Source organism: Chiloscyllium plagiosum, unplaced genomic scaffold, assembly GCF_037043375.1.
Source record: "Chiloscyllium plagiosum isolate Xiang-an unplaced genomic scaffold, Cpla_swu_hap1 HiC_scaffold_29, whole genome shotgun sequence".
NCBI classification, from domain to species: domain Eukaryota; kingdom Metazoa; phylum Chordata; class Chondrichthyes; order Orectolobiformes; family Hemiscylliidae; genus Chiloscyllium; species Chiloscyllium plagiosum.
The window spans coordinates 35262246-35281632 of record NW_028270167.1 but is presented as its reverse complement, the minus strand read 5'-3'; the positions used below and the strand labels follow the sequence as shown (position 1 = coordinate 35281632).

The window sequence follows — 19387 nt, the reverse complement described above, 5'->3', positions numbered from 1 at the left end:
GTATAGTTTTAAAGTGATCTATAAAAGAAGGAAGAGTGATGTGAGAAAAACCTTATTCACTGAGTGAGTCGTTAGGGTCTGCAATGCACTGCCTGGGAATGTGGTGGAGGCAGATTCAATTAAAGCATTCAAGAGGGCATTGGAAGATTATTTGGTTACAAAGAATGTTGAATGAGGTATGGGAATAAAGCTGGAGATTGGCACTAGGTAATGTTCATTTAACAAGCCAGTCTGAGTAGTCTTGTTAGCATATGTCAGGTGCGATGGGCTGAATGGTCTCCTTCTGTGCCATAACAGAAGGAGGTGGCACGGTGCCTCAGTGGTTAGCATGGCTGCCTCACAGCGCCAGGGACCTGGGTTCAATTCCAACTTCAGGTGACTATCTGTGTGGAGTTTACACATTCGCCCTGTGCCTGCACAGGTTTTCTCTGGTGATCTGGTTTCCTCTCACAGTCCAGGTTAGGTGGATTGGCCATGGCACATGCAGGTATGGGGTGGATTGCTGTCTGGAGGGTAGGTGTGGACTCAATGACCGGCTTCCACACTGTAGGGATTGTATGATAATGGTTCTGTGCCATTGGATCACTTCCTGTGTTGGTAGATTCTGACCCAGAGGGAAAATACAGTCGAACAAAAGCAGTCCTACATGGAAATAAATATACCAGTTGTACAGCAGATCCATTTTGAAGCACACATGATGGACCATTGCGTGTCATTTGTGGATTTTATTGGTTATTCCTTCTGAGTAGTCTTGTTAGCATATGTCAGAGTCAGACGTAATCCCTCATGCTGCAGATAGAACCTACCTCTTCTTCAAATAGTATCACGGGATCTTCAAGTGAGAGCAGACAGGATCTTGGTTTAATGTCTCCCTCAAAAGCCAGCAGCACTCCCTCACTAGAATGTCAGCAAAGAATTTACATCAAAATCACTTGAGTGGAACTTCACTTGTGACCTTTACTGCAGAAGTTAAAATGTTAGTGTTAATTGAGACACAGCTAATACCAGAAAGGACCAGATGATCTGTGTGTGGGTGGTGTTGGATGTGGTGTCAGGGTTTGGTCAGGCCATCTCCCTGTTCCTGTTTGAATTGTCCCCTGAACTCTTGAGTATTAAGATGGGGTCTCGGTGGAGCCTGAAGACAGGAGCTTTGTGCCTGACATTGAGACTGGAACCGAGGATGGTCACCATGTTTAACCTTGAAGCAGGGTGGATAGATGGCGTCAGGCCTTGGCAGTGGGAGTGGGGAGGCTGGGTACATCAGTGCAATGTTGAGGCAGCAGTAGGGTTGACTCCATTCGAGGTCAGGAAATCCCCTCAGAGAGTCAGTGAAGAATGATAGACATCTCAGCAGCATCAATTATTGCATAAAGATGACAGTGGGTTAAGAAGGAGTTTGAATATGATCTTCAGCAACAATGGGTAAGCAGCAGATTAGTAAAGCGTATCACAATATGAAGATAAGCAACATTGGGAGAGAGGAGAGTGTGGGTGCATTTGTTTTTATGATCATTGGATGAAGGTAGTGAATTGTACCACTTATCTTCTCTGTATATGCCTCTGAACTGTCCCTTTTCTCCTGTATGGTTATTTTTTTCATCTAGAGAGTCTGTGAAATTCTATGCCACAGAAAGTCGTTGAGGGTAAAACATTGAATGTTTTTCAAAGGGAGTTAGATATAGATCTTAGTACTAAAAGGGTAAAACAGTACAGGATGAAAGGAGAACAGGGCACTGAGTAGGATGATTGTATTGAATGGCAGTGCAGACTCGAAGGGCTGAATAGCCTACTCCTATTTTTGTATTACTGTGTTTCTCTCTGAGGAATCCATGGTGCTCTGTGTCATCTAGTGTCTATTGTTCCCTAAGTATACAAATTTTAGATTAGATTACTTTACAGTGTGGAAACAGGCCCTTCGGCCCAACAAGTCCACACCGACCCGCTGAAGCGCAAACCACCCATACCCTTACATTTACCCCTTAGCTAACACTACGGACAATTTAGCATGGCCAATTCACCTGACCTGCACATCTTTGGACTGTGGGAGGAAACCGGAGCACCCGGAGGAAACCCATGCAGACACGGGGAGAATGTGCAAACTCCACACAGACAGTCACCCAAGGCGGGAATTGAACCCGGGTCTCTGGCGCTGTGAGGCAGCAGTGCTAACCACTGTGCCACCGTGCCGCCCAAATGTTCTACTTAGAGTATTCTACTCAGAACTCGCTCACTCACAACCCTGAAGACATCCTTAAATCAAAGTTTGGGAGAAGATTTGTAGCTCGGGTGCTCGTTGTTGTGGTTCTGTTCGCCGAGCTGGGAATTTATGTTGCAGACATTTTGTCCCCTGTCTAGGTGACATCCTCAGTGCTTGGGAGCCTCCTGTGAAGCGCTTCTGTGATGTTTCCTTCGGCAGGAAGTGCTTCACAGGAGGCTCCCAAGCACTGAGGATGTCACCTAGACAGGGGACAAAATGTCTGCAACACAAATTCCCAGCTCGGCGAACAGAACCACAAGGATATCCTTAAATCATTCAATCTTCAATCCTGAAGAATCAGACATCCTGAGTGACTCATGAGACTCTCTGACTTGTGACCAACAAAAGTGAAGAAGGTTTGTTCGGGAAGGCACTGGACACATCGAGAGGTTTCATCAGGAACAGGCAAAGGCTCTCCAAACAAAAAGAGAGTTGTAAACCTCCAAAAACTGAGCTCTCTGACCCTCCACACACCATCTGTTCCATGCACAATGGATTCCGCACTGGGGCTTGTTGGTCCCAGAACACAACAACGCAAAGTGGATACAAGAAGGCCTCAATCCTCAGGGAGAAAGAGGAATTAATCATTACAAAATGTTTCACAAAACCCAAATTTCCTGATAGACTGTTTGTTCTTCGTTCTCATCGACAGAGCCATGTTCTAAGTAGTTCGGTCTGATTCTGTATTTTCCACTGTCAGAGCCAGAAGGCTGAAACAACAGCAGGAGCTGATCGGACTGGATTATTTTGATGATTCCCAGTCATACACATTTCACAAGCCTAACCTTGATTCATCTCCTGCTGAGCTGGCTGTTAGGCCGGTCAACCAGATATCCATCAGTGAAAATATTCCACTTGGATTTATGTATAGCTCAGGCCTCTTTAACAATGCTGCCCTGAATTTAAAACATGGCTGACTGCCCAATATTATTGGGGATTATCATCTGGTCCTACTTTCCTGTAATCATATTCTGCTCCTATGATCCAGGTCCTGGCATCTGTCTGTGCCTGGGAAAGGAAGAGAGAAATGCAAGTGGGCGATCGAAGGATTAAGATTACTCCCAAACTGTTGGCAGCATCTCTTCCTGACTCTTCCATTCATTGCACGTCAAGCTGAAAAGCTAAACTGACTTCAGCCTGAAGATTTCATATGAAGGGAATAGTTAAAGTAAGAGCTGATCACCCTTCAGAGAATATTCTTCCTTTCTGACATTAGATCACTGTTCTCCCTGAGAGCTCATTAAACATCTTAGTTCCTCCACCAAAGCCCTCAAGAAATTTAGAACATGGTGTCACGGAATTCAGCTTTTTGGTTCCAGGGATAATAGACTTTATTGACGAGCAGAAGCACAATAGCTGTATTCTTACTTGCCACTAAAATAACTCCACACAGGCTGGTGTCCCATCACCGAGTCACCCTTTATTTACATGTGCATGGCACGAGACACTGCTGCAGCTCCCTCACAGCCAGCTCTCAGAGTGGACAGACCCTCTGACACTCCTGTTTATATCTGTCAGCCTGGGCTCCCCGTTTGGATCAGATTTACAATCCCAAACGGGGAACTCATATTCGATGAGGTCCACCTGGCTGACCTCACACAGCTACAACCATGGAAATACTTCAAATCGTACATTACTGATTTTAAAGAAATTTGCAATATATTAATTGTGAAAAACACTACATGAAACCAACTTAATTCTTTCTCAACTGTGTTTAATTGTGCAATAGGAAACAGCTAGTAGTCACATAAGAGTCTACACAAAAAACATTTGTGGCAAAGGGAAATAGTCGATCGTTTTTAAAATTACTCAAGTGATGTAGATGTCACTGACTGGGCCAACATTCATTGCTCATCCCATTAAGTGAATGATTTACTCGTTCACTTAATGAAGGAGCAGTGCTCCGAAAACTTGTGATTTCAAATAAACCTGTTGGACTCTAACCTGGTGTCGTGTGACTTCTGACTGTGTCCACCTTAGTCCAACACCGGCACTTCCACATCTTGTAATCCATTTGCTTCTTCTCTTCCAAGTGTAAAACAGTGAGAAACTGAGGAACCCAGACCCAGATGAAGATTGAAACCATCTTTTGAGCTTTGATATACCCCGACTCCTGTCATGTAATAAGTTAAAATGCTTGTTTACGTTCCATTAACTAGAATCAGATGGTGAACATCAGCCACTTCACTTACTTTCTGTAAATGATCCAACGGTCAAAGTAACCTCCGTCTTTCACTCAGAGTGTCATAATTACAGGCACTTTGCATTAAAATGACAGCACTCGTTTCCAACAATTGAGTTCAAGAGATCGCAGGATAAAGTGCATATTTTCACACCAGCCGGTCTGAATCTCCAGGGGTAAAAGAGCAGGCCACAGACCAGTTCATACTCACAGAGCTATCACTACTGGCTATATAGGCTTCACAGATTTCACTCACAGGACATGCTGCGCGGAGGAGGTGACCGGAATTGGCTAAAAAGTAATTCTCACCTGCAGAAGAATGCTTGAGATGACTTAAGGATTCATCCGAACAAATTGTCCACACTAGGGCTTGTTCAAGGACTGGGATAGGGAATAGGATTTGGGAGTCGGAACCAGAAAGCGTACTCAATTGCTGAAGGGTTAATTGGCTTTAGAGTAAGTTACGAGTGAAGGTGATTGAGATAGACAATATGAATGAGTAAAAATGCTGTTGTGGTGTAGCGGCAGTGTCCATACCTTTAAGTCAGGAGGTCTGGGTTCAAGTCCTACCTGTTCTGGAGGTGGGTAATAAATTTCTGAACAGGTTGGTTGGAAAATTGGATAATAAATGAGACAAAAAGGTGCTTGTGATGCAGTGGTTGTGTCCCTCCCTCTAAGCCAGGAGGTTCAGGTTGAAGTCCCATTTGCTCCAGAGGTGGGTACAGGGATAAGAACCTTCGTGATTAAATACAATCTTGTACAGAGGTGTCCATTTTAAAGATGAACATTTCCTGTACTTACGAATGGCGCCTTAACATTGTCTTGTGGTGTTCCAATTTGTGTACAAATCGACTTAGAAACAGACTCAGGAACAGAACACATTCGCAGCCCAGTGACTGCCTGTAATCAGATCAATGAACAGATTGATGAGAAAATATTTCTAAATGAGAACTAACTGTGGGTGCATGTTAGTCTTCTTCTGATGGTCCCTTGACCATAAATGGCTGTTTGTCGTGGTCTCCATGGGGAGTCTGTTGCAATGCAGCATGATTTTGGTTAACTGGGGGACCATTAGCAGATTATGACCCACCTACAGTGGCCATCAAACCCTGAGGTGGGCCTGAAACCTGGAAGAGAGCAGGGACACTGGTCACTCCACCACGAGGCATTTTAATCTGAAGGGTAATTGGACTGGTCAATATCAGGAACCTGGCAGGTTCATAGTGACCTGGGTGATCTTATTTGTTCACCTAGGTTCTGTCAAACTGATGGAGGTTAAAAGCCCCCTCTCCATTCCAAGTGGAAAGAGTTAGTGACATGGAGAGAAAGTCATTTACGCGGCCCAATATGAAAGCTGAAGACGAGTGGCAAAGTCTCAGAAATAAGTGAGAAATATAAGTGGGGGGGAGGGGGCTACTAAAAACTAAAATCTCACAAGTTGTTTTAATCTCCAATCTAACAGTGGACTAGCTCATTGTAATCTCTGCCACATTTCTATAGAGAATGGAAGGTTCGGAGTACCTGGCGAATACAGAGCACGACAACACCCAGATTCAATGACAGTTCTCTCGACAGGGGCAGTCAAGAGGAGGAGGAAAAAGAGATCTGAGCAGAATTAGGCTATTCCGACCATTGAGTCTGCTCCACCATTCGATCATGGCTGACATGTTACTCAAGAGGAGGAGGGGACCTATCATCGCCAGCACTGGGAGGAAGAAAGCTGTGGGTTTCACTGAGGCTAGAGGTAGCTGAGACACAGGAATGTTGTGCCCCTGCCTGAGATGCAATGTTGGAAGCTGCTTAATGATCTAACCAGATCAGGAAAAGTGACTATATTTTCCTATTCACCTACACCTCTAACCCCACTCAAGCGTTCTTGTGCTGAGAGGCTGACCTTCTAGGGGATGGTCGAACAGGTTAAGCCTTTGCAAAAAGTAATCTCACTGAAAAATATAAGATCCCAAGGGGACATGATCAGGTCGATACTCAGAGGATGTTCCATCTTGTGGGAAAGTCTAATACTAGGGGACACAATGGGAAGTTTTCCATTTAAGACAGGGATGAAGAGAATGATGTTTGGGTATGAAGAGCTTGTCATATCAAGAGTGGTTGAGGACTCTGGGTCTGTATTCAATATTTAGAAGGATGAGGGAGTTCTGATTGAAATTTAATGCATACTGAGAGTTCTGGGTAGACTGAACATGGAGAAGATGTTTCCACAAGTAGGAGAGACTAGGACCTGAGGGCACAGCCTCAGGGTGAAGGGACAACCCTTTAAAACTGAGATGAGAAAGAATTTCTTCCACCAGACAGTGGTGATTCTGGAACTCATTGCCACAGAGAACAATGGAGGCCAAGTTATTGAGTGTATTTATGTTCTTGATCAGTAAGGGAATTAAGGTAAATTGGACAGGTCAATATCAGGAACAATATCAGGCAGTTTCGTGGTTCTGGAGAAGGCAGGAGAATGGGGTTGAGAAATGTATCAACCATGATCGAATGGCCGAGCAGACTTGATGGGCCGAATGGCCTAATTCTATTCCTATATCTTATCGTCTTCCCTCACCATGTAGCTTGTCTGAAGAATTCTTTTCACCAGGAAGTTGTAGAAGTTGGGTCATCGAATTTATGCACTAATGAGGTTGATACATTTTCAATTGACAAGGGAGTGAAGGGCTCTGGAAGCCAGGCAGCTAAGTGCAGTTGAGACAACAACTTGACCATTCATTTATTGAATGGTGGAGCAGATCCTTCGGGCCAAATGGCCTACTCTTGCTCCTAAATCCTGTGCTTTTACCTTTCTCAGTGTTTTCCATCGTGTTGATTCTTATCCCCCCCTTGACTTTCACTTCTTCAGCTCTTCATTTGTCATCGTCCTGATTGTAAATGAAATGTATCTGAGTCATTGATATCATCACCAAATGAACTATGTCCATCAGGTGAAGATCTCATCCTGTCTTTCTCTCCCGACCAGTGGAATAGATCCACCCGAAATGGTACAGCAGCACAATGGTGTACAAGTTACTATGCGAGTCCTGAATATTGACTCCAAACCCTATGAAGTCTCATCGCATCAGGTCAAGCATGGGCAATGCTCCAGTTCTTTACTGCAGGAAGATAAAGTCAAAGGGGATGAGCTACTAGAAGCCTTCAAGCTTAGAAAATGATTCAGAGCCAGGGAACATACAGATAGCATAATGCTATCGTGTGTCATAGAATCTCTACAATGCAGATATAGGCCATTCGGCCTATCAAGCTTGCACTGACCCTCCAAAGAGTATCCCATCCAGATCCAGCTCCCTCATCTTATTCCTGTAACCCCACATTTACCATGGCTACTATCCAACCAACCAACCAACCCAACCACCCTGTAGCTCAACATTTCAATTCCCCCTCCCACTCCACCAAGGATATGCAGGTCTTTGGACTCCTCCATCGTCAGACCACAGCGAAACGACAGTTGGAGGAAGAACGCCTCATCTTCCGGCTAGGAACCCTCCAACCACAAGGGATGAACTCGGATTTCACCAGTTTCCTCATTTCCCCTCCCCCCAGCCTGTCTCAGTCAAATCCATCAAATTCAGCACTGCCTTCCTAACCTGCAATCTTCTTCCCGACCTCTCCGCTCCCACCCCAGTCTGACCTATCACCCTCACCTTGACCTCTTTCCACCTATCACATTTCCGACGCCCCTCCCCCAAGTCCCTCCTCCCTATCTTTTATCTTAGCCTGCTGGACCAACTTTCCTCATTCCTGAAGAAGGGCTAATGCCCGAAACGTCGATTCTCCTGTTCCCTAGATGCTGCCTGACCTGCTGCGCTTTTCCAGCAACACATTTCCATGGCTACTATCCTAGTCTACACATCTTTGGACTGTGGGAGGAAACAGGAGCACCATTGGAAACCCATGTAAAATGGTTCTTTTCACCACACATCTGACCAGGAATCTCTCCCAGTCTTACTGCCTGCCATCAGTGTGTGTTAGAGGGAGTTACAGGTTGGTCATCAAATTGTTTGCTGTGTTTTGATTTTTTTTTAATTCATTGACAGGATGAGGGTGTCACTGGCTAAACCAGCATTCATTGCCCATCTCTAACTGCCCAAGAAGGCAATAAAGAGTCAACCACATCACTGTGGTTCTGGAGTCACATGCAGACCAGACTAGGTAAGGAAGGCAGTTTCCTTCATTAGTGAACACAGCACTCCCAGTAGGGACCAGACATTAGTGAACCAGATGGGGTTTTCCTGACAATCAACAATGGATTCATGGTCACCATTAGACTCTTAATTCCAGATTTTTGTTGGATTCAAATTCAACCATCTGCTATGGAAGGATTTCATAAAATCATAGAACCCCTACAGTGTGTAAGCAGGCCATTCAGCCCATTGAGCCCACACCAACCCTGTGAAGAGCATCATGCCCAGACACGTTACCCCCCCCCCCAACATATCCCTGTAACCCTGTATTTCCCATGACCATCCTGCTCCTTGAATGCTGCCTGACCAGCTGTGCTTTTCCAGCACCACACTCTTCAACCCATGACTAACCCACCCTGGACACTATGGGCAATTTAGCATGGCCAATCCACCTAACCTAGTGGATTTGTACCTGGCTCCTCAGAACATTTGCTCAGTCTCTGGGTTAAAAGTCCAGCAATACTACCACTAGGCCATTGCCTTTCCTTAGTCCACCTTCCTGGCCAACAAGACCGGGAGTGGGAGGTGAACCCAGCATTTCAGAGGCAGGATGAAGCCCACTGCTGGGCAAGAGCCCCTCAGCTCAGGCAAGTCAAGAGAAACACAGGAAGGAGAAAGGGAAAAAAGGTGATGTGGATAGCATGAGATCTAGAGGGGCAAGGGGAGTCTTGTGTGCAGCAGAAACACAGTGAATACATTGGGCTAAACAGTCTATTGCTCTGCTGTTAACTTTATCCAATACTCGGTAAAATGGTTACCAGTTTTGAATGTTTTCTTTTTTAAAGGGGAGGTTAAAAAGACTTTGAGAGCACCTGCAGTAAGTGCACAGCACTGAGGGTTGACATGTTCCCTGTGGAGTACAGAGTTCACATTCCCCACTCTCAGCTCCCGCCTGATGAATAAATCAGCCCCGTCCAAATCTCTACAGAGCTCAGAGCTTACACACAACAATAACTCCCCTGTAACTACACAAACAATGGGGTCAGTAAGGCACTGAGGAAATGGGAAGACAAGCAACATTTAACCCACAAAGAGCATTCGAAAAGAATTCACCCAGGGAGGGTGTAATTCAATAAATAAATGGAAGGGAGCAATAACAAACCAAAGTGCTGATTAATAATCTCAGTGGATGAATTTAACACTCGCCATAGACCGATGTTGAAGGGATTACTGACCAAGGAATCAACCTGCACTGAGCCATGAACCTTCAGAGGCCTGCTGTGTGCGGAGCTAGTCTCTGTGGTTCCATAAGCTCAAGCATCAGAGAATCAGCTCAGCCCAGCTCAGGTTACATTTATCATGGGACAGGGGCCTCCAGAGCACGTTATTTGGGGGAGAACGTAACATCTCTGCAACTGCTGTACTCCAAGTAAAATAGGTTAGGTGACAAATACATGGCCCCAACCCATGTCAACCTTCTGACCCAAGCACTTGGCAAGGCCTTAGGCTTACTGAGGCTTATAATTGACCATTTAAGGGCCCGCTTCTGTCCCTGCCACAGTAATGGCTGAGGAAGGTGGAATGATTGGAGATTAGCCCATGGTTTCATCATCACCAATGAAAAGGAAGGGGATACCATGGCCATTGGTGAAATCCCAAACACCCTTCTCCCCAAAAACCGTCACACCCCACCCATGTTTCCCAAGATTCCTAGACTCCCCCATGCCTCGTCTCCTTGGATTTGCCTGCAGTCCCATCAGCAACCACTACCGAGCTCTGGCTCTGCTGAGACTAATTAGCTGTCAGCCAATCAGATTGAACAGCAACTCCCAAGATTGGGGTTTCTCTTCCCTCAGGGGAAGATGGCTGATAATTACCTCATTAAGGCCATCACTTAGGGTAGATATTTTCTAATCAACTTATTCAAAAATCTTATGACACACCTCATGAACGGGTGGGATTTGAACCCGGTAGCCCTGTTTTAGAGGTAAGGACATTACCAATGTGTGACATAAACCCTTCATCCCTAGTGAAGGGTAATCTTTTCAAAACTGGTTTGCTTGTGAGTAATTTTGCTACTGAGTGGGATGGCAACACCCATCCCACTGCCTCTGTAAATTCCAGCTCAAAGTCTTCATGAAAGTCAGTGACCAAAATAACGGTTGGCGTTAGAGTTCAGAGGTTATGATTTCCCTTCCCTGCTTCTAAAACTGATGATTAAATGGATTCCCAACCATTTTTGAATGTTTTAATCACCTTTTTTCTTTTTTGATAACTGAAAGCTTTTCCCCCAATTCCACAGCCTTGGCAGGTTTGCAGGGCGCTCACCCTGTTTGTACAGGCGTGATGGGTACAGATGACTTGTGGGCACATCTCTTTGATATCTGCTTTTGATTTGTTCGTTGCCCTTAAGATGGCTTGTACCCAAATCTGCCCAGCCCTTCCCAACTCCAACTGAGCACCACCACTGCAGCTACCCTTCCCTACAAATAGTCTGAATCCATGCAGACATTTCATCTTGATCGATCAATGAACTGATCATGTGCGGCACGATGGCTCAGTGGTTAGCACTGCTGCATCACAGCATCAGAGACCCGGGTTCAATTCCCAGCTCAGATGACTCTCTGTGGAATTTGCACATTCTCCCCATGTCTGCGTGGGTTTCCTCCCACAATTGAAAAGTGTGCAGGCCAGGTGAATTGGCCACGCTAAATTGCTCGTAGTGTTAGGTGAAGGGGTAAATGTAGAGGAGTGGGTCGCGCTTCGGAGGGTCGGTGTGGACTTGTTGGGCCGAAGGGCCTGGTTCCACACTGTAAGTAATCTAACCTGAGTGAATATTCAAACAGGATCTCAAATGCAAACTCTTGATCAGTGTAAAGTTACCCCCACACTGCCTGAAAATTCTCCCAGGGCACATACAGCATAGATTGAATTCAAAAACACTTTTTTTTAACCCTAGTGTATGTTCAGTCAATTATGTTATAAAGTCATTGAGATGTACAGCACAGAAATAGACCGTTCGCTCCAACTCTTCCATGCCGATCAGATATCTAATATTAAACTAGTCCCATTTGCCAGCATTTCTTGCTCATTAGACCCATTTTAAATTTTTCCCCTCTCACCTTAAAACTATGCCCTAAGTTTTGAACTCCCCTACCCTGGGATAAAGACCATGGCTATTCACCTTACCCATGCCCCTCATGATTTTACAAACCTCTATAAGGTCACCCTTTAGCCTCCGACGCTCCAGGGAAAATAGCCAGTCAATTCAGCTCCTTCCGATAGCTTAAACCCTCCAACCCAGGCAACATTCTTGCAAATCTTTTCTGAACCCTTTCAAGTTTCACAACATCCTTCTTACAGCAGGGAGACCCGAATTGAATGCATTATTCCAAAAGTGACCTAACCAATGCCCTGTACAGCCACAACATGACCACCCAACTTCTATACTCAATGCACTGGGCATTAAAGGCAAGTGGCTCAAACCCCTTCTTCACTAACCTGTCTCCACCGTTAATGAACTATGAACCTGTGTCCCAAGATCTCTGTATTTGGCCACACTTACCAGAAGGTAAGATGGGAAAGATCTAAAAGAGACCTGAGGGACAACTTTTTCACGCAGAGGGTGATGCGTGTATGGAATGAGCTTCCAGAAGAGGTGGTAGAGGTTGGTACAATTACAACATCTTATTGGCATCGGGATGGGTATATGAATAGGAAAGGCTTAGAGGGATTTGGGCCAAATGCTGGCAATGGGACTGGATTAATTTGGGATATCTGGTTGGCATGGATGAGTTGGACCGAAGGGCCTGTTTCTATGGTTTACAGCTGTATGGCTGTATGACCAAGTTTGGGATTGAATTGCCAGGGTTGTGAATCGCAGTCCTTGATGGAACCCTCCATTGTTCTCCAACACTCCAGACCATCGTACAGCCCTCTTTAGTGGCACATTCACAAGAGACTGAGGTTCTGAAATAACATGCACCTTTCCCTATCGTCTGTTTCCCATACATAGCTGACCTGGTGCCAAGACTCAGCAAATGTTCACAACACATACATCCGGGAAGAAGATGGGAAACTGAATTTCCAGCCACGCTTCCACAGCTGGATGTCTTTAGCAGATGGTCTGTCAGTATCCCACATTGATAGACATGCCAAATGTTGTTTTGAGTTAACCCATCTCAGCCTCAGCCTATGTTATGTCCAGTGCAGAAAGTTTACAAAATGAAAGCTTTCAGAAACCCGATGGCTAAATGTTCGTTCCAAACCAGACAGAACCATGCAAAATTGTTTCTGTGTGCAGCTTCTGACCCCCAGGTAAGTCCTGGGAAGAGGAGAGATCATTCTAGCTCTGTTGTGAGCATTATAACATTGTGATTTTTATTTAAAAATTACCAGAGTTGATTTTTGGTAAAATTCAACCTATGTGTCAATTTCAATGAATTAATTAGAGGGACTCCCTCTGAGAACCTTAATGAGTATTCTCAAGCGATCTTCTCAAACCATCATCTCTGCTTCATGTCCCTCGAATTTCTCCACTTGGCAATATATTCTCCCACTGGTCGTTGGGGAAGTAATGGCCGCTGCTGTGAATTCCCAGGATTCCATCATCTTTAAATGTCAGAATGCACCGGGTCAAGCCCTGCATTGTTTCTGTCAATTGTGCCAGGCATGTGGGGCAGAAGGAAGATACACCTGCTTTGCTGACAGCTCCTGGAGGTCCTGGTGAATGGGGAGGGTGCATAGGGTCACAACCCGCAAAGCACACCCTGAGATGTTGGCTCCTGGTGTCAAAGATGGAGAACCAAAAGAGCAAGTGACATACTGGGGTTTCCAGGTCTCATGCTGGAAATGTGTTGCTGGAAAAGCGCAGCAGGTCAGGCAGCATCCAGGGAACAGGAGAATCGATGTTTTGGGCATAAGCCCTTCTTCAGGAAGGGCTTATGCCCGAAACGTCGATTCTCCTGTTCCCTGGATGCTGCCTGACCTGCTGCGCTTTTCCAGCAACACATTTCCAGCTCTGATCTCCAGCATCTGCAGTCCTCACTTTCTCCTTTCCAGGTCTCATACCAACTTTCATTGAGGAACTGTCACCATTTAGTTTCTATCAGGTGAGTGAGAGAATGGGGAAATGCATGTCAATGAAGCAAAATAACAAAACAATGAAGATACTAATTATTGCTAAAACATACAAATAAACCTCCTGCCATGCACTAGCTATTCCTCATATTGTTGGAAAATGGGACCTTCTGCTCTTGATGTCAGGAACCCTCTAACTGGCCATCATGTGATTCTCCCAATGTTCTCACCGATGCCCAAGTTGTTCAGTGGTTGGAATGATTCCTCCAAGTGGCTACTGTATCCATGTAAGTAGAGCTGAACAAAGTGAGGACACGTTCAGATTAGGAAAAGGTACCATTCTTCACAAAAGATCTTGACAATGTCTGATTGTGCAAAATGAATGTGAGTTTTTCTTTCTTCTTTCACAGAACATGGTGTACCACTGGCCACTTCAACATTTATTGCCCATCCATAATTGCCCTGGAGAACATGGTGATGGGGTGCCATCATGAACTGTTGCAGCCCATGTGGTGTAGAGAGACTCATAGAGCTGTGAGGAAGCAAGTTCCAGGATTTTGACCCAGCAGCACTAAAGGAATAACTCCAAGTCAGAATGATGTGTGGCTTTGAGGGGAACTCATAAGTGGTGGTGTTGCTAATCATTTATCCTTGTCCCAGTATGTGGTAGAAGCCACGGGTTTGGAGTCAGCAGTTTGTTTCACACATCAATCCAATGTTTTATTTATACCATAAATAAAGATCAAGACAGTAACAGGTTGGCCATCAATTCACCATCAACCAATTTACCTTGTGGCAAGATCTCAATCTTTTCATGGGAGTGATCAGAAATATTGGGAATTGATAACTGAACCATCCAGCAACCACTACAACAGTATATTGGGCCCATTGATAGGTTATGGAGGCTGAGCGGCCTTCCCCAGTTTTATCCATGCCGTAGCAGTTCAAGGATGAATAATCATAAAGATTATAATAATGATTATAATAATTGAAACTGGGATCACATTGGCAGAGTTGAAATGAGAAGAAATTTGGAGACAGGAAGCTCACAATAATCTTTTGTTCTGCCATCATGTCTATTATTATCTATGTTACCTTTACCGACTTACCAATGCCATTTAAATATTTCTTCCAGTCCATATGCAGCTCTCTCTCAACCTTCCCCACCTTGCTCTACAGCTAAACAGTCTCTTTGTCCATTCCCCCATTCTCTCTGTTTAACTCTCAGTCTCACATTTACTTTCTATATTTCTTTGCAAGCATTTTCCCGTCCCTCATTAACGAGAGAACCCCAGGATATGCAGGGCAGTGTTTCATTGCCTTTGCAGGAAGGTTTTTACAAGGCTTGCTTTCAATAAACATGCCAGTTTTTATCAGGAGGGTAGCTATCTGGGTGTCACCTCAAGCTGTCCCTCTGCTGGAACACAGTTAACTCCGAGGAACTGAGGGCTGCTCCGATCAGGATCTGTCTCGGTTCTCGGGAGGTTCACACTGTGCCAAACGACAACGTGTGATTGATGACTTCTGTCATGACTGTGGTAGGTAAAATCCTAATGGCCAATTAGATTCACTCTCTCCTGTGCGTGGTAATCAGGGCTGGAAAGCTAAGGGCTCCTTACAGACAGAGTGAGCACATTGAAATCATTGTGTTAATGAAACAGTTGAGTAATGACAGCATAGGGAGGTGGCAGAGATAAGAGGTCAGAGGGCAAAAATATCCAGGTTCTGAGCTGCCAGCTAATGAACCATAAGAGCTGACACTTATTCAAATTTTATCAGAGGAAAATGAGTCACAAAATCAGTAGTTGAAACCCAACCATCAACAGAGCTCATTATAAGTGAAAGGCCTTGAACGGGTTGAGGAAGGAAAGGCGCACAGGCCTTGTCTTTAGTGTGTGTTTAATGGAAACGGACAGAGGTCAAAGTTCATTAACACATCTAGTTACTGTGGTCCCAATCCCCTTCAGAACAAAGCTCTTGAAGATGTGAGGTTTGTGAAAAGAAGGCAGAAGGAGAGCCTTTGTTCCTATAATGCCTTTCGTGGTTTCAGCAAAGTCCATTACAACCAATAAATAGTCAGGGAGTGCAGTCAATTTGCACACAGCAAGATTCCACTAACATCCGCGATAGGGAGCAGATCATTTTGCTGTTCATGGGATCTTGCTGTGTGCAAAGTTCCCTGCATTAAAACAGTGACTACAGTTCATTATTACTCCATTGGCTATAATGTGCTTCAGAAGATCCCAGAATCATGAAAGACACCTATATAAATGAAAGGTCCTCCTCTTTCTCTTCACTGTGTTGGTTCATGGTAATACTGACAGAAGAACTCCCTGCGCTTAATGCCTCCAGAATGTTCGCTCTGGCACAACCACCAGTTAGAACTGAAGAATGGCATCTCCAACAGTGTGGCACCTTCAGATTGGTGTTCCGTGCTCAGGTCCTCTCGGTGCTTAATTTAGAAGAAGGTAAAGGAACAGATGGTTTCATCAAGCAACACTTACCTGACATAATCTGCTCAGTTACACACAGTTTGTGTTCTGTCAGGACTACTCAACTCCTTACCCCATTAACTTCCTTGTTTTAAACATGAACGAAAGAGCTGAATTCCAGAGATGACATGAGTGTGATTGCCCTTGTTATCAAGGCCACATTTGACCAAGTGTAGCATCAAGGAGCCCTGGCAAAACTCAAGTCAATAGAAGTCAAGGGAAAACTGATTGCAGCCATACCTAGCATAGAGGAAGATGGTTGTGGTTGTTGGAGGTCAGTCATCTCAGCGCCAGGAAATCTCTGCAGGAGTTCCTCAGGGTAGTGTCCTCGGCCCAACCATCTTCAGCTGCTTCATCAATGACCTTCCCTCCATCATAAGGTCAAGAAGTATGGATACTTGTCAATTATTGCACAATATTCAGCACCATTCATGACTCCTCAGATACTGAAGCAGTTGTGATGGCTTTAAAAGGAGTATTTTATCCTGGATATTTTTAAGAAGGAAAATTCAGACAGAGGTATCAAATGGTCTGCTCCAAAGCCAATACAGTAAACAGCAGTGAGATCTTGGGTTTTTTAAAGGTTGGAACAATAGAAGTAGCCTGAATGGGTGGGATTATGCTCCCACAGAACCAGGATTTTTAGTGTTAGATTTAAGCAGCTTTTGGGGTCTTAAAGCTGGATGAGGAAGTTCTTATTCCCCTCTCTGTTAGAGCTAAAAGCTGGGGTTCTCTTCCTGCTGGCAGAATTGCCTGTGAGACAATCTATTTTACGGAATTTACCTTTGCCAAGAGTGTTTTTGTGAGATGTTACCATATATATTATGTTAAGCATTTTGACAGAGTTACAATTAAGCCAAATTCTTCATTTTTATTTTGTCTGTATTTCAATTAAAGTGTATGAATAAAGTGTGGTTTGTTTCAAGCCTAGTAGTTCGACCAATCAAATTGCATCTGGAGCAGGACGCCTTACACTTACCCTAAAAAAAGAAAAAGTTAGGGTCTAGATTATCTTCTTCATATAGTTTGAGGCGGTTTGATCTGGTCAATAACACAATATGTGTTTAAATGCAACTCGACTTCGGCAATATCTAGGATTGGGCTGACAAGAAAGCAAATCTCATTCATGTCACGCAAATGCCAGACAATGACCATTACCAACAAGAGTAAATCTGACCATCACAGCTTGACGTTCAATGGCATTGCCATCACTGAATTTCCACAACATCCTAAAGGTTACCATTGACAAGAAACTGAACTGGGCTCGTCACATAAATGCAATGGCTACAAGCGCGGGTCAGAGGTTAGGAATCCTGTAGCAAGTAACTCACCTCCTGACTCCCTAAAGTTTACCATCTGCAAGGCACAAGTCAGGAGTGTGATGGAATACTCCCCATTTGCCTGGATAGGTACAGCTCCAACAACACTTAAGAAGTTTGGCACATCCAGGACAAAGCAGCTTACTTGATTGGCACCACATCCACAAACATCCACCCCCTCCACTACCGATGATCAGCAGCAGCAGTGTGTTCTATGCAGATGCACTGCAGAAATGCACCAAAGATCCTTAGTCAGCACCTTCCAAACCCATGACCTCTTCCATCCAGAAGCAATGCTCACATCCTATGAATGAATAAAAAAGATCCTGACTGACCTGCCCTGGTGACGGTGTCACTAACTGAGGCAGGTGTCCAATAAAAAGGCCAGGCACCAGTTAGATTTGAACCACATCCAGATTCCTGGCATTCACCACTGGTGGTTCAACCAACAAAATGGTCGCTGTGAAAACTCCTAGACTCATGGTATCTGAAGAATGCGCAGATCATAAACTGAATGAGACTTCCTGCTACCCTCAGCAGCTCTGTGTTGTATCACTAACTCAGACTGACATCATTTTACAAAGTGTCATACAGGCATTCCGAACCCCTGAAGAGCTGACACCAAATAGCCAAACAGTTTGTAAAGTTCCAGTCAGCTGGGTACTCAGCAGAAAACTGCATCAGCCAGAAGGCTCTGTTTTGCAAGACACAGACATTTAATATCAGTCCCCAACATTTCTTTTAACTATTCTTGCTTGGCAATGTTGCATGAGAGAGTCATTTGGTGTGCTTTGCTGTCAAAACCAGGGTGAGTTTCCCCAATCTGTGAACCACCAGATTGTTAGGTTCCTCAGTGAGGACTCTCTCCCTTCTTGGTTAGTTGTAGGAAGGTCAATTTAGAAAGGACTCCACCTCCTTTGTGGATACCATTCGCCCAGTCCAAAGGAAGTTATGGTTTAATAGGACCCAATCTAAGTAGGCTTTCCTGAGTTAACCAAAGAATGAGTTTAAACATGAGAAGAAACAATAATGCGAAGAGATTAGAAAAGAAAAGTGAGTCCATTAAAACAAAAATTAATAGATATACGGATCATTTTCTGGGTGGCTTGAGAAGGGATATTGAAACATTAATAGTCATCATCTTTGAGACTGTGATCTTTGAAGAAGCCAAAATTCTTTTCTTCTTCCACTTGAACCAGCTTGCTAATTGGTCTCAGAGTGTGAATGCCCTTTACCTGCAACACAGGGATGACCAGTGTATAGTTGAGGTTAGTACAATGATCAGCCAAGCAGCATGCACAGACTAAGGTTAAACATCGTTTTTAATGCTGTGAATTCTTAAAAGTGGAATATGCCTCTCACCCTGACAGTTTCTTTATTTCCACAAGGATGTTCACAGCCTGGGACAGCCCCTGCCTTTTGTATTTGTCCTGCAAATAATGGTTGCATTAACTTCTGTCTGTTACACTGTCAAATACTATTGTGGGATTGTAATCAGCAACACCAGAGTGCAGAGGTAAATAGCCATGTTAGTCAGGTTTTTTGGAGATGGTTGCCACTTCTCCTGGTTCTGAGAGCACTTGCCCATGTAGGATGACCCAGCAGAGGTAGGAAAAGTGGTAAATTCCGAGTTACTACACTCCATGCAGTCAAGTACACAGCATAGTGAAATGGTTCAAGTCATTTTCCTGTCGCTAATATCAAACTGCATTTTCCACTAAGCTACCTAAGCTTTTCAAACAGGTGAGCAAAGACTTTTTGAAAGACCACATTCCTAAAAAGAGAATAATGGAGAGGCTAAATAAACAAAGTCTCGTGTATTTTGTACAGGCTAGAGAAATGCCTAATGCTATTGGTGGATTAACGAAAATCAGGAAGATCAGGAGGCCAGTGATTAAGGAGCACCAAGGTCTCGGAGATTG

General features: G+C 44.4%; 1 long non-coding RNA gene across 2 annotated transcripts in view; it reads left to right on the top strand.

The window, feature by feature from the left end:
* LOC122540739 (uncharacterized) overlaps positions 1-17076 on the top strand; it is a 40678-nt gene extending 23602 nt beyond the window's left edge. Inside the window, exons 2-3 of one of the 2 annotated variants that reach the window (XR_015752013.1) lie at positions 8489-8603; positions 14065-17076. This is a non-coding gene — a long non-coding RNA (uncharacterized LOC122540739). The remainder of the gene's footprint in view (positions 1-8488; positions 8604-14064) is intronic. The other variant, XR_006309397.2, reaches the window with a different exon arrangement.
* The last annotated feature ends 2311 nt before the right edge of the window (positions 17077-19387 follow it).